Source organism: Apostichopus japonicus, chromosome 20 (genome assembly GCF_037975245.1).
Source record: "Apostichopus japonicus isolate 1M-3 chromosome 20, ASM3797524v1, whole genome shotgun sequence".
NCBI classification, from domain to species: Eukaryota; Metazoa; Echinodermata; class Holothuroidea; order Aspidochirotida; family Stichopodidae; genus Apostichopus; species Apostichopus japonicus.
In genome coordinates this window covers 34,246,543-34,260,478 of record NC_092580.1, presented here as the reverse complement: position 1 = coordinate 34,260,478, position 13,936 = coordinate 34,246,543, and the positions used below count along the sequence as shown (strand labels likewise).

General features: G+C 37.4%; 1 long non-coding RNA gene across 1 annotated transcript; it reads left to right on the top strand.

Annotated features, from left to right (window-relative positions):
* Positions 1 to 981: 981 nt before the first annotated feature.
* LOC139961629 (uncharacterized) lies at positions 982 to 6,149 on the top strand. The gene is made up of 2 exons (XR_011790946.1): positions 982 to 3,312; positions 3,476 to 6,149. It is a non-coding gene; the product is annotated as an uncharacterized lncRNA (long non-coding RNA).
* Positions 6,150 to 13,936: the final 7,787 nt, after the last annotated feature.

The window sequence follows — 13,936 nt, the reverse complement described above, 5'->3', positions numbered from 1 at the left end:
GCTATTTCTTTGTCTCTATCCGACCCCCCCCCCCTACTCCTCTCCGCCCAACCCAAAGAAAAGGTATAACATCCATAGAAGGCACTATTACGATCTTGTCATGTTAGTTTGTTGTAGGGTGTTTTTATCAATGGAGCGGCAATATAGGCCTGTTGTGTTGTGAAGTCCCACCTCTCTGTTATAACATTGGCGGTGAAATAGACTGGGCAAAAATGATGGCGCTGTACAGTTTTGAATCTTTGTGAAATGCCATCGACTGCGAATCGAGTAAACTCACAGATCTCAAGAGCTATCATACATTAATGATACAAAATGTCAAAAGCGTACTTCGTAATACAGGTAAAACAATTGCAGATTCCCAAAAGCACCTTTGACCTCGCATGACCCACAATCTCATACGTGACTCAGCTATAGCTTCCCGGCTGCTACTGTACTGCGCTTAATTATCCCAAGATAATATTTTATCTCGAGATCATATTTAATTTGAGATAATATTTAACTCGAGATCATATTTCATCTGAGATAATATTTTATCTCGAGATCATACTTAATCTGAAACAATATTTTATCTCGAGCTAATTTTTCTTGAGATTTATGATAAGGGAACGTGGTCGTAGGCACGGTTGCGTTCAATGTATTTGGAGTACCTTCAGCAAATTAACTGAGAATTTTCAAATTCATATGAATAATGTATTAATTTAGTAATCCAAAGTGAAATGGATAATGTAACTGTCTGAAATCCAAGGCTGATAAAAAAATAGCAATACGACAGCAACAGTAACGTAAGTTGTCACTGCTGAACAAGGTGCAGATCTGATGTAATAACAAATTCTCTGAAATCAAGGATACGTGCATATTTATTGCATATTCAGCATATTCAGTGCATATTCAGTGCATATTACGTGCACCACGGTGAGCACGTACCACAGAAGAGCACCCTTCACATTCCATAACTACTTCAAGAACCCCCCCCCCCCCCAATATTAACCGTGGATCGTTGTTGGTATGATACACTTTGAGCCATATAAGTTTTCTTGAATATCCATCGTCCACATGTCATATATAATTTGGCCCTCTTGCATAATATGCGTCTCCTAAGGAGTCTTCCTTTCCTGCATTGTACTTCTTCAGGGTCAAGTTGTTAAAGAATCAAACGAACATCTTCTTGCTTTACACGAAATCCACCATCATAGCATTTTGTATGTATCATCCTATATCCATATAACTGCTCTGAACTTATCGACCTCTCTGAAATGAATCTAACAAAATCGGTCATCAGTGTCTGCGCCCAAGGTTTACTACGTGTTAATTTCCCTTTGGTATGTCTTTCACTTATCACAATGTTATGACACTGGGCGAACATTAACCGGATATCTTTGTAAGTCGTGACCAGTTTTGCCCAGATGGTCACAATTAGGAGATCAGCCACCTTGTTCATTGGGATTTACCAACATATATGATTGACATGCATGATATAGGCTACGCGATCCGTTATCATATATCACGTCAAACCTAACGTACGTACTTACGTACGTATGCACGGAATTATCTCGAGATACACCATGATTATCTCGAAAAGATGGACTCTCCATGACCACAAGGGGGCCTAGGTATTACGAGCCTAACGATATAAGCCTATATATATATATATGGCCAATACCAACATGTTCAATCAGCTAGTGATATTCGTGCAGACGATTACAACCTTACATACAACCAACATGCGTTCTCTATGTTCAATTCTCTTCAGTAGTAGCAGCCTACATGCCTTCAAAGAATAACGTGATAGTACACAGTCATAAACCTTTACAATTGCATTGTCAATACTTTTGTGAGCATTGAATAGTTCCAGTTTTATTATATATTTATACAATTGCACAATAATAACTACCATTGTGGGTATCGACCACCGTTATGAGTCATTGATTCCACACAGTTTGCGTGCACCTCTATCAGCGCAGGTTGTCTGCCTAATTCTAGCCTTGTATGTAATCTTCAACGTGACAAACGGAATCATGGTGCCCTACAAAGTAATGCAATCACTGTTCTTTGTTATAATATCAGTTTTAGCCTGTGTTATTCTTACATTTTCAAATAAAATGGGAGGTTATAATTCGAGAACGTTTGCAAGCTTTGCCGTTCGGAATTCTGAAACTGATTTATCGACTGGTGATCGATCAATAAATGTTTCAAATCGGACCCAACATAAGAATCGGACACATCTGTGGACGTGGTTCAGTTTGCGAGCATTTTGGCTTAACCAAAATATGGTACCAAAAAGATACGACTGTCAGAATGGAATTGTTAATTTTCAGAGAGCAGATATAAATTCCTCTAAATTTAGGAGATCGAAAGTGGTTATATTCGCCGGTGGTTTAAAAGACAAAAGCTTGTGGAAGAGATTGCTAGCGAAGCGAACACCACGACAAATATGGGTATTTACTACCGACGAAAGCCCATTAACAACAATGGACTACATTCCGCCCAAACAGTACAACATTGGAAGGAATATATTTAACGTTACATACACTTACCATTCCAAATCGGATATTTCAGTACCTTATGGCCGTTACAAACCCTACGCTACCTTTAACGATGACGAAATCGACGTGGATTATCATAAGTTGCACCACAAGTTTGCCATGTGGATGTCCAGTCACTGTTATACTATTTCTTGGGATCGCACTAAGTTCGTGAAGGATCTGGCGGAATACATGCCCATTGACAGGTTCGGAAAATGTGGTAACATGACACCTAAATGTGAACGACGTTCCTCAGAATGTGGATGGCTACAACGAGACTACATGTTTATTTTAGCCTTCGAAAATAGTTGCTGTGAAGAATATATTTCTGAAAAGTTTTGGAAAGTGCTTAGCACAGGTGTGAGTATCCCTGTGGTTATTGGGGCAAAGAAAGAGGACTACAAAAGGTTAGGACCGCCAAATTCTTTTATCCATGTGGATGACTTTAATTCGATGCAAGACCTTGCTACCTACTTACAAAGAGTAGCAAATAACTCTGTTTTGTATAACTCCTTCTTTAAATGGAAAAAGTTTGGAACCGTCAGTCAAACAGAATATCTTGATAGGAGAATTGTATATAACAAGTCGGCTTGTTTGTTGATGGATTTTCTACAAAATGGAGTCCCAGAGAAGAAGGAAACGTTCGACTTGTACGGGTCTTCCTGGCTGGGAGGTTGTAAAGGTTGCAGCAGTAAAGCATGGATAGCAAAGTATGGCTATACACCAGGAAAGCGGTTTACCGCTAACTGAAGGATGGCCATATGTGATTGAAGAAAGTAAACCCAACCACGTGACTGACCATGCAACGAAGTTGTTTGTCTCGTGTTTGTACAAAGATCATAATAATAAATATTGAAACTCACAATTACAATTCCGGCCTGGAGGCCTCACCGAGAAGATCCATCAAATGTTACATTGGAACCGAAGTACCTAAACTTTAATGGAACATAAAGGTGGTTTAATTTATAAAGATAAATTATTTGTGAACTTGTGACCTTTTTAATCAAATTCCCTTATATCCGTGTCTTTGATTACAAACATGAGAACTCTTTACCAGTTTCGTCTAATGGTATATATTCAAACAAAATAATTTCATTTTGACGTGAAACACTTCGAAATTTCTTAGCGCTACTACACAGGAAAATAATCCCAGCGGAATATTTCGATACGAGGATATAACAGTAACAACCAATCAGTGTGAACACCACGTACTATGTAGACCCTGCTCTGTAATATTTACGATACTGCGATATAACTTGTACGGTCTTTTTGCTTCTAGAAGACCGGCGTTATTTGGTGCAAATTCAGATTTACACCAGATATGAAAACTCGATAAATGCAGGCTATCGACGGAGTTCTGACATTGTCTAACAGGGCCGTATCGCCTGCAGGTGTGGGGTGGGCAGGGGGGCAGCTGCCCCCTGAGATCACCACCTCCTACTTGAACGTAGGCTCACGATAAATGTGAAAGCCTGGACAGTATATATGTGCACTTTCTCTTAATTTTAGCGTAATGTTCATATCATTTCATCTGACTTCATTAGTCTGTACTGTGAAACCTAAAGATTCTAGGCAAGTATTAGAGGAATGGCGTTCAACAGATCATATTGTTTATTTTAACTGCTCTTCACGCATATTTTTTTTTATTGTAGAGCGCTTCGAGAGTTTTGGGAGGCGCTATATAAGTATTACGTATTATTATTATTATTATGCACGATCGGGGATGTGATGACCGTGTATTTGTTTGGTTTTCACGAGTTTTGTTAGAATAACAATAAATGTAGAGAGATTCTTAGCCTGAACCTGCGTGAACAGTGAAGCAGTCTAATGTGAAAGTACGGCTCGTAAATATATTAATAACGCCTACCAGTTCCATTTTAGCCCCAATATCAATGCCCCAATGTTTTCACTATGCACTGCAAATAAACGCATATGCCAGGGCCTTTTCTTAACATACTAACCTGGGGCCGCGACCTTCAGTCCCTTACACGGCCCACCCGCTCAGCTGCCCCCCACCATAAGTAGGTCCCTTTTGGGATGTAAAGCAAATAATGACACCACAAATATAACAACTCATTTACACCTAAACATCCCCATATGGCTTCCCCTCAGCAATTATAGGCTACGAATACCATCAGAATGCCCTTGCATGCTTTTATTTCTTCGATTACCTGCGTGTTTATCAATGAATAAAGCAGAGCTAATAAAGTAAAGTCCTGTTTCCCTCCTCCCCCCACCCGCTAAAGTGATTTTACCGAAAACAATTTGTCGAAATTTTCATTTTCGAAATGTAAATATCGAAACCATCAGATCCCAAAATAGATGTTGCCATTTCCAAGAATCTGGGAGGCATGTTTGGCAAAATGAACATCGTCTATACGGTTATGTCATGATGGCAAACCAACTAATGTTTACAAAACAAAATGGCCCTAGTATATACGCACATCAAATCATCACTATGTAACATTTGGACGATCATTAATGTTCTCGATGCTTCTCAAATGCCCCCCCCCCAACCCGGGCTACGGCCCTGGTTAGTCAAATGTTTCGGGTAATTGTCTTTCGTTGGTTCGATTCCTTGTATTGCTGCTCTCAGGACATCTGAACATTGCCTTTCTTTTATTCGAAGCCTCAAATAACTTTTGATACAATTACCTACCATACACCTATTTTTATTCCGCTGGCTACCTAACACCATAATGTCAATAACATTAATGTCAGCATTGCTAAATGTGGTTATCGTTGTCGTTTGCACACTACAGTTAGTGTACTTCAGGCTGAAAGCTAGCTTTCACGGAAATTCTGGTCATCATTTGGTCAAGGTTTACACCGGGGTTGGAGGGGGGGGGGGGTGGCTAGTTGTCATACTTGATCTGATTGCATTACTAGCCAGGATCGGGATTGAGCTCACCTAAATGCTTTCCCCCGCTTTTTGCAACTTATATTCATCCGCCGGTGAGTTTATCGAGCATTATCCATAGGTTAATGGACGGTCAGCTAACGAAAACGATCCATTCAGATTCGAGATTTTAACAAGTATTGTACAAAATCGAATTAATTTTGAAATGGAATTACAGGTAATGAAAGAATTAGGAATATCTTAATTACATGGAACTATACGTGTTACCATGGTTACGGTAAATATCTCATGATAACAACATAAGCAGAGTAGACGACAGGCGTCAATAAGTCGGCATGTGAACCTATGTAATTTTATTATATCAGGAACAAAGTAAAGCTCTTATTGGCATATACTAGTTTAAAGCTGGCAGAAGATTAACTTGTTTAATAGTTTGATAATCGTTAGGAATTGTCTATGATGTTCATTATTTGGACATATGTTATTTACAGGCTGATAAAATAAGAACTTGCGTGTAGAGAGCATTCCCTATATTTGGGGAAGTTTCCTGTGTATGGAAGAGAGAATTGCTTCAGTCTCAGTAAGGTTTAGAGTTTGAATTGGATTGAAGTTAAGAGTTGCAGTTCAGGACTAACTTTTGCTGGTCCCAGGACGTGGCATGGAGTCCAGAAAAATTGAGTATAATATAAAAGTTGTTCGCCATGTAGCCGTGAACCTTTCATTATTGTATCGTAGTTAGCAGTTACCAATATATCTTTTTAACTGGATCAGCTCGTCTGGTGTCTTCATCCTCAGTTCAGTGTTTGACTTGGGAACCCGACCCAACATAGATATCACAATAGCAATATTTGTTGATTGATTTCCACGCAGTCACGTAAACTGCGTGAAGCGGTTCGGGAACGTCCTAAGTTAAGACATTAGAACTTACAAACTATACATTCGCAATAGTATTCGATAAGTGCCACTTCGTACAAAAGCAATACCGCAGCCTGTTGATAGGTCACAACTAATTACGTAGTCAGCAGTATATGTTCTTTTATCTTACATTTATTTATAAGGAATGGAAACAAGATACAGGAAAGAAAAAAATCAAAGACAAAAAGAAAGAACAATGCCAAATTAGACGTTAGAAATCATCACAGACACAATTTTTCTACATTAAATGGCACGTGTAGTTTCCTCAGTTGATACATTTTACGAAAAAATATTGAAAGAATAAGTGTCAGATATCTTACTTACAAACAAACGATGAAATATCTCTTTAACTTTTGTAATTAAAATTCTACGAACGATGGCGATAAAATTTGTATAGAATTATATATGAGACTTATCGGACAGAAGTATAAGAGTACATGGGCTCAACATTCAGGAAGGACATGACTAACTTTTCTTCTGTTCCCCCTCCTTCTCCCCTTGTCCTCCCCCATCACTCCTCTTCTCACAGCTCTCTTCCACCCTTTTTTCTCCACACCTTTCTGTCTTTGTCCTTCTCCAGTTTATTCCCTACCCCCTTCCCTTAATCCTCTCTTTGTCCCTCCACTGTTTATCTCCTACCTCGCCTCTTCCCCTGTTGGTTTCTTTCTTTCTTCTCTCCATCCCTTATCTACTAATCCCCATACATCTATCTCTTTGTGTTCACCATGCTCATTAACCTGTCTGTAGTCTGTGCGTGTTTTTGTCCCTTCTGTTACTGTTACCTGCTAGGATCGAAACGTCAGACCAACTTACTTTTTCACCAAAGTATTTGAATATAACGAAAACATCATGAAAATAGATCTAAAAAATATTTCTTTGTTAATTTTACTTATACAGCGACGTGAAAGTGAAAACGTGTAAACAACAACGAATTTTAGAATTTTCTAATGAAAGGTTTACCAAAATCAGTTTGTATAAGTTTATTTAGGGACACATTGTACGAACCAACATTAACTACATAACTGCATTAGCACATTCAAGCTTTATGTAATGTTATGTTGAAATACAATATCGAATCCCCGGGCCAATTGAGGAAAGGGCTGCAACCAACTTTCGTTGCTATATCAAGATTCAAGTGTGTACATTTTGATTACATTTCAGTATATTTAATGTTTTATTTCTGTTGAACTTATAACTTATAAGAACGACTTTCGGTCTCATCAAATGCATGTCCACGTAGGGAATATCAAGAGGAAGTTGTTCCATATTTTACGTATTTGAGACCCAAACAATAATTTAAATACCGTACAAGTTTGCTATCATTTTTGATAGTATATGAGTAATTTTACGCAGGTGTGGCCCCACGGGTTTTAAAATACACTGAGATGCTGGAGAACAGGGGAGGGGGGGGGGGAGTTGGGGGAGTATGAGGGTGAAGAAAGCATTCATCGTTACACGACAACCCACCCACCCCACATACACACCAGAGCTTCAAAAGGTAGTGAAATATACTGCTACAACAAGTTCCTAGTTAATATATTCTCATTCGATGTGTTTTATTGAGAATGTGTGATTAATGGAATTGTGGAAACCCAGCATCCTTAAAGGAATTGTCTGGTGGAAGATTTTGATACATTGTCCTTGTAGTTATTATTTTTTTCTTTCTAACCATGTAAAAATTGTCCCCATTCGACGTTTTCTTCTTGTAGAAATCTGGTTTTCAAATTCACCAGTTTCTCACCAAAAGTACCGTTTGTTCGAACGCTTCAATATGGTGTTTGACGTAGTGCTTGCAGATAGGCAAAACAGGCGACTTGAAGTTAGCACTCCCAATTCCGCAGCAAATTAACTCACGTGTAAGCACATTGAATTGCCTCATATATATAACGTACATACTCGCGAACGTATATACTACGATGCTCAGTTGATGTACTTGTATAGCGTTACACATAGTACACTCACACTTAAACCACAGTTCATTAACTGTTCTTCGAAATCGCTGAAATAAAATTCACGGATCAAATTAACAGTAAAAGGAAACTTATAAAGTATTCGTTAAACCGAAAGATGAAACTTGGCGGGATCGATGTCATCGCAGAACTGTCCGATTGTAAACGTTAGAGTAGCCTATACACGCGAACATTCTTCGCGCTGGAGCTGGATACCGCGATGTATAAACAACGAAGAGCCTGCTGTTAAAACTTATCATGTGTTACACAAAGACCACGAAACCACCGATATACTACATATATTGCGGCTTAAGGAGTTTTTTAAATCATATCTAATTTATAAGAAATTTCACCGGAAATTATTGAAGAAATTGATCGAATCTTGTCAGAGCAGAATAAAGCGCTGAGAAGCTTAGGCTTCGCAGAACTGTCCGATTGTCAACGTTTGAGTACAGCCTACATGCGAACATTTTTCGCGTTGGAGCTGGATAGCGCGATGTATAGCCTGAACAACTCAGAGTCTGCTGTTAAAATTTACCTTGTGTTACACAAAGACCACGGAACCACCGCTCAAGTACATGGCGGCTTAAGGAGTTTTTGAAAACATATCTAATTTTTAAGAAATTTCACCGGAAATGAAGGAAGAAATTTATCTGTATACAAACGCTGTTTTTGTTGTGATTACCGTATAGGTACTGTGCGGAGGGTGGGTTATGACGCAATCTGCTATGGCAGAGCTGACGTCACGTATTGTACTGTTCAAATCATATTTGAAATGTCTATCCATAACGATTAAAAAATCGTTTCTCTGTCAAACGCAACATTAGCGTTCTCATACTTTGACAACATGTTTGGAAAATTATTTACTATTTTTTAAGGTAACTTCTTTGGGCCACCAGACAATTAAGCTCGTCGCGGAGAAACACTAACGGGTAGGACTAAACGCAAAAACAGCCAACGAACTAATTACTATGGAGCAGAATATATAGTGATTCAATACGGATTCGAACTCTATATTCTAATAAAGTTGCCTATACTCACACTGATATATTTGTACTCCCAATGCCATTGTATACTAGTTACTACGGAGCAGAGTATACAGTTATTCAATACGGATTCAAACTCTTATTCTTACAACGTTGCCTATACTCACACTGATAGATTTGTACTTGTTATGGCACTAATGGTAATGGTATATTTCTAGTGTACACTCTAGTACATAATTAAGTATTCGTACTCGCCCTTAGAGCCTTTTACTATCATACCCATGCGGTTGTACTTGTTAAACATTATAGTTATATATAGTAGTATTAAAAAACGATAACAATAATATGGCTAGATTGGTAATTTGAAAATCTTTCACTATTTTACGTCTTACAACTAAATAGTTCAAGCTAATCTTGGTGATAAACGTACCTCTAATTACTTGGCACTATTCAGGCCATGTAGTTTTTACTAGTTAATCATAATCAGAAGTGCCTTGGAAATCATTCTTTAATTTGAATTTTCCTATCTTATATCTCACCTACACACCTTTTCTAACACAAACATTGAAATATAACTCTTCTTACGAGATTTTGAGATATGTCTACTTCTATATTACCCTTGAAAAAATAACGTTAAAATCTAAAATCAAAGTGTCGGTCGTCATATACCTTATATTGTGTCGCATGTGTTGGGAGAGTCTGCGGATATAGCGAGCTGCCGACCTTAGCCCGATGAATTGGTAACGATCTACTTGTAACAAACCATTCTCCTGTCAGCGGTGCATCGATCAAGTCATTTTTCCAGTTCTCAACAGCAAACAGAAATTTAATTCCTTCTTTAGTTTAGATTTCCATCTAGGAGTTTGTTGATAAACTGTACATGGATATCACAATAGCAAAGATTTGTGGATATATTTGTCCGCAATAACCAAACCTGTGCGAAGAGGTTTCGGGAGCATATTTCAGTTAAGAAACTAGAACTTGGGAGCAAACTCATAGCTAGACATTTTCAATAGTAGCCGATAAGTGCCATTTCGTATGTAAACAATAGTTAATCGTGAAACGTCTGAATCAGATGAAACTGATAATGAACATATCAATCATTTTAACAGGAATTATTCATATGTGAAGTAACAGGCTTATCTAGACCTATATGTGCCGTGCTTGTATGCCAGTTAGTTAGTTAGTTACAAACTACGAGGTTTCAAACACAAGGAGTTGTACTCTAAGCCGTGGACAATCTTTACAATTGATAAGTATGTTGCCTATGTAATAAAATTGTCAGTAATGATTTGGTATCAATAAAAACATAAACAAGCATTGTCACAATGATAATTTGATGAAAAGAAACAATAGCATCAATAACGCGGTCGATGGTACAAGTAGAACGACGTCAATGAAAAATGAATCCAAAAGAAAAAATCAATCGAAGATGTAACTAACGTAATCATCCGTCGGAGTTGCAATATCAAGTTGAAATGACAAAAAGGATAACAAGATCAAACAAACATTTTAGATGTTCAGAACCTTAATCGACCAATGGAATTGCAACATTATTGTACATCTCTAAAGTTGAAATGATAGTAAACATCGTAACTTTAAAAAAACAAAATGGATTATAAATATTGCTGTCAGTAATCATTGATATAGTATCAACAGTTGAAGAACTGTCCTTACCAGTAGGGATTTCTGCCGTTTTATTAAAGTGATCAGTAATCATCAATTTAGTAGCTACAGTTGAATTAGTATCAGCAGATGAAGAACTGTCATTACCCGTAGTTTGGTGAACTGCCACCTCTGTAATAATGTCTTCAGTATTCATCGATTTAGTATCAACAATTGATGAACTGTTATTACCAGTTAGGGTTACTGCCTCTGTATTAAAATGTTCAGTAATCATCAATCGAGTATCAATAGTTGATTAAGTATCAACAGTTGAAGAACTTTCATTAGCAGCAGTTTGATTAGCTGCCACTTCTGAAGTAAGGCTTTCAGTAGTCGTCAATTTATTATCAACAGTTGAAAATCTGTCGTTACTAGAAGAGTTTACTGCCTCTGTATTAAAATGTTCGTAATCATCAATTTAGTATCAATAATTGATTTAGTATCAGCAGTTGAAGAAATGTCATTACCAGTAGTTTGTTGGGCTGCTACCACTGTAGTTATGCTTTCAGTAGTCATCGATTTAGTATCAACAGTTAAAGAATTGTCATTACCAGTTAGGTTTACTGCCTCTGTATTAAAATGTTCAGTAATCATCAATCGAGTATCAATAGTTGATTTAGTATCAGCAGTTGAAGAACTGTCATTACCAGTAATTCGATGGGCTGCCACTTTAGCAGTAAGGGCTGTCAATAGTCATCGATTTAGTATCAGCAGTTGAGGAACTGTCATAACCAGTTAGGGTTTCTGCCTTTGTATTTACATTTTCAATAATAACCAATTTAGTATAAACAGTTCAAATTGCATAACTATCTGTTGCATTGATCTCTAGGTTTAAAGGCGAATTATACTTTATCATGTCATATATGTGGGTTAAAGGGAAGTTAGGAATAAACTAGAAAGAGAAAAGAATACGACCTATCTGGTCTATCAATCTAGAAGAGTGTAATTCATAGCCAACCTGGATGTTCTATTTAATACCTGGATGTTCTATTTCAAATATAATCAACTATTGAAAGAATATGGAATTTGAAGTTGTGGCAAACCTCATCAGAATATTGAGATGGTAAGAGATAGAGATACTGGTTAATTCTAATTTTGATTAGTCGCATTAACAAATATTTCATGCGGATAAGTTACATTTGTTTTGTTTTTTTGTTTTTTTAACATCTGTTAAAACGATTCGAACTATTTACGTGTTTTCTAAGTTGGATCATAACATAAAGTTAAACATTAAGATAGGTCAGTCCGAAATTTCAATTAGACCCATTCCAAAACTTTGAATAATTTTTATGTTTGAATGGGAGCGTCCGAAGACTGTTTTAGTCAAGGAGGTAAAACATCACATGTGAAGGTAAGCTCTGTACAGATCAACTAGAGCGTTTAGCTTCTTGCGAAACTAACCAAAAATATTTCTGGTGCTTAATTGATAAAAGCATTTATCCGTGATAGCGTTCAGTAACTTCACATCAAATAAACTAGGCTTTTAGTGTTCATCATTTATAATGGAACAACTATCAAACCAAGATTCAATTGAACAGCCAGCACTCAGATAAGCTTCTTTATAAAAATGACCTTTAACTATGACATTGAAAAAACATTCGTCAGTATTTTGAGAAATATCTTGACAAGAACAAGTCACTATCGTTACTCCAACTTGAAAGTCACTTCCGCTGGTTGCATTACAATCAGCTTGAAGGCCGGTGTCAATATTGTCAGAACATGATGCCACAAAATCAACTCTTGCAGTGGTTCCTCCTTGCAGACTTGCATCAGTTATTATATTTTCTTGGCAACTAGCCATAAGAGGAGTCACATCTTCAAATAATAAAAGCAGAGAAGACAGATTCTCTAGCAAATTTACTCAGATATGCTTCCATTGTAGACTTAACTCATAAAAGATCATAACAAGAGACACTGCTCTATGTCCAACGCTAAATATTATACAATTGATGTTCACAAAAGCTTTAGTAAGTCATCTAAAACATGTTGGTAATAATTTAATCTGCAGGTGTCAGCCACATATCACAAAGATGCTAATTATGATGTTTTCATTTAACCCGGAAGAATTTGCAAAACTGGTTTTCACATGTCATCTCAAAATTTCAGTCAAGAACGTACAACACGACGTGTATAGGTAACAGCTTTGATAATCACCAATAAAGTTAAACATTAATAAAGCCTTGGTCAGTCTGAAATGTCATATAGACCCATTCCAATACTTTGAATAATTTTTGTGTTTGAATGGGAGCATAAGAAGTCATTTTTGGTCAAGGAAGTAGAGCATCACATGTGTAGGTAAGATCTGTAACAGATCAGCCAAAGCATTTAGAATCGTGATAACTAGCCAAAAATATTTCTGGTGCTTAATTGATCGAACCATTTTTGGTTCCTTGCTTTAGCAAAAGGAACCTATGCAGTCAGGTTGGCGTGTGTGTGTGTGTATGTATGTATGTATGTGTGCGTGTGTGTGTGTCTGTGACACTTGCTTGGGTACGCTCTATCTCAATAAGGGAATGTTGGATTGAGGCCAAACTTGGACTATAGATCCGCCATATGGAGAAGGTGTGCCCTATTGTTTTTGGTGCCCACAAAGGTCACCAAAGGTCAGTTATGGTCCAAAATCCGAAAATATTAAAACTGCAATAACTCCCAGTGCCAATGTGCGACAAGATTGATATTTTGGGACAAGTTGTGAACTGGTTAGGGGAGCATTTTCAAACTTAACGGTCATGTGATCCGAGGTCACCAAAGGTCAATTAATGATAAAAAACTAGTATTTTTGCAATAACTTGAGAACGAAATGTCTGTTAGGGTTGGGAGTTGCCTCAATGTAATCCAATTGTCGACCCGCATCTGGGTGACCCTTGACCTCAATTTGACCTCTGGTGACCTTTTCGTGTTTTGGGGATTTTTACAGTTTCGATGCTATTTTCTACGAAGACCTAGAAAGGACATGGTAAAAAAATATATTTATTACGTACGTACGTAATATTTATTACGTACGTACGTCATCATTTTACGTTCTATACCGAAGTAGTA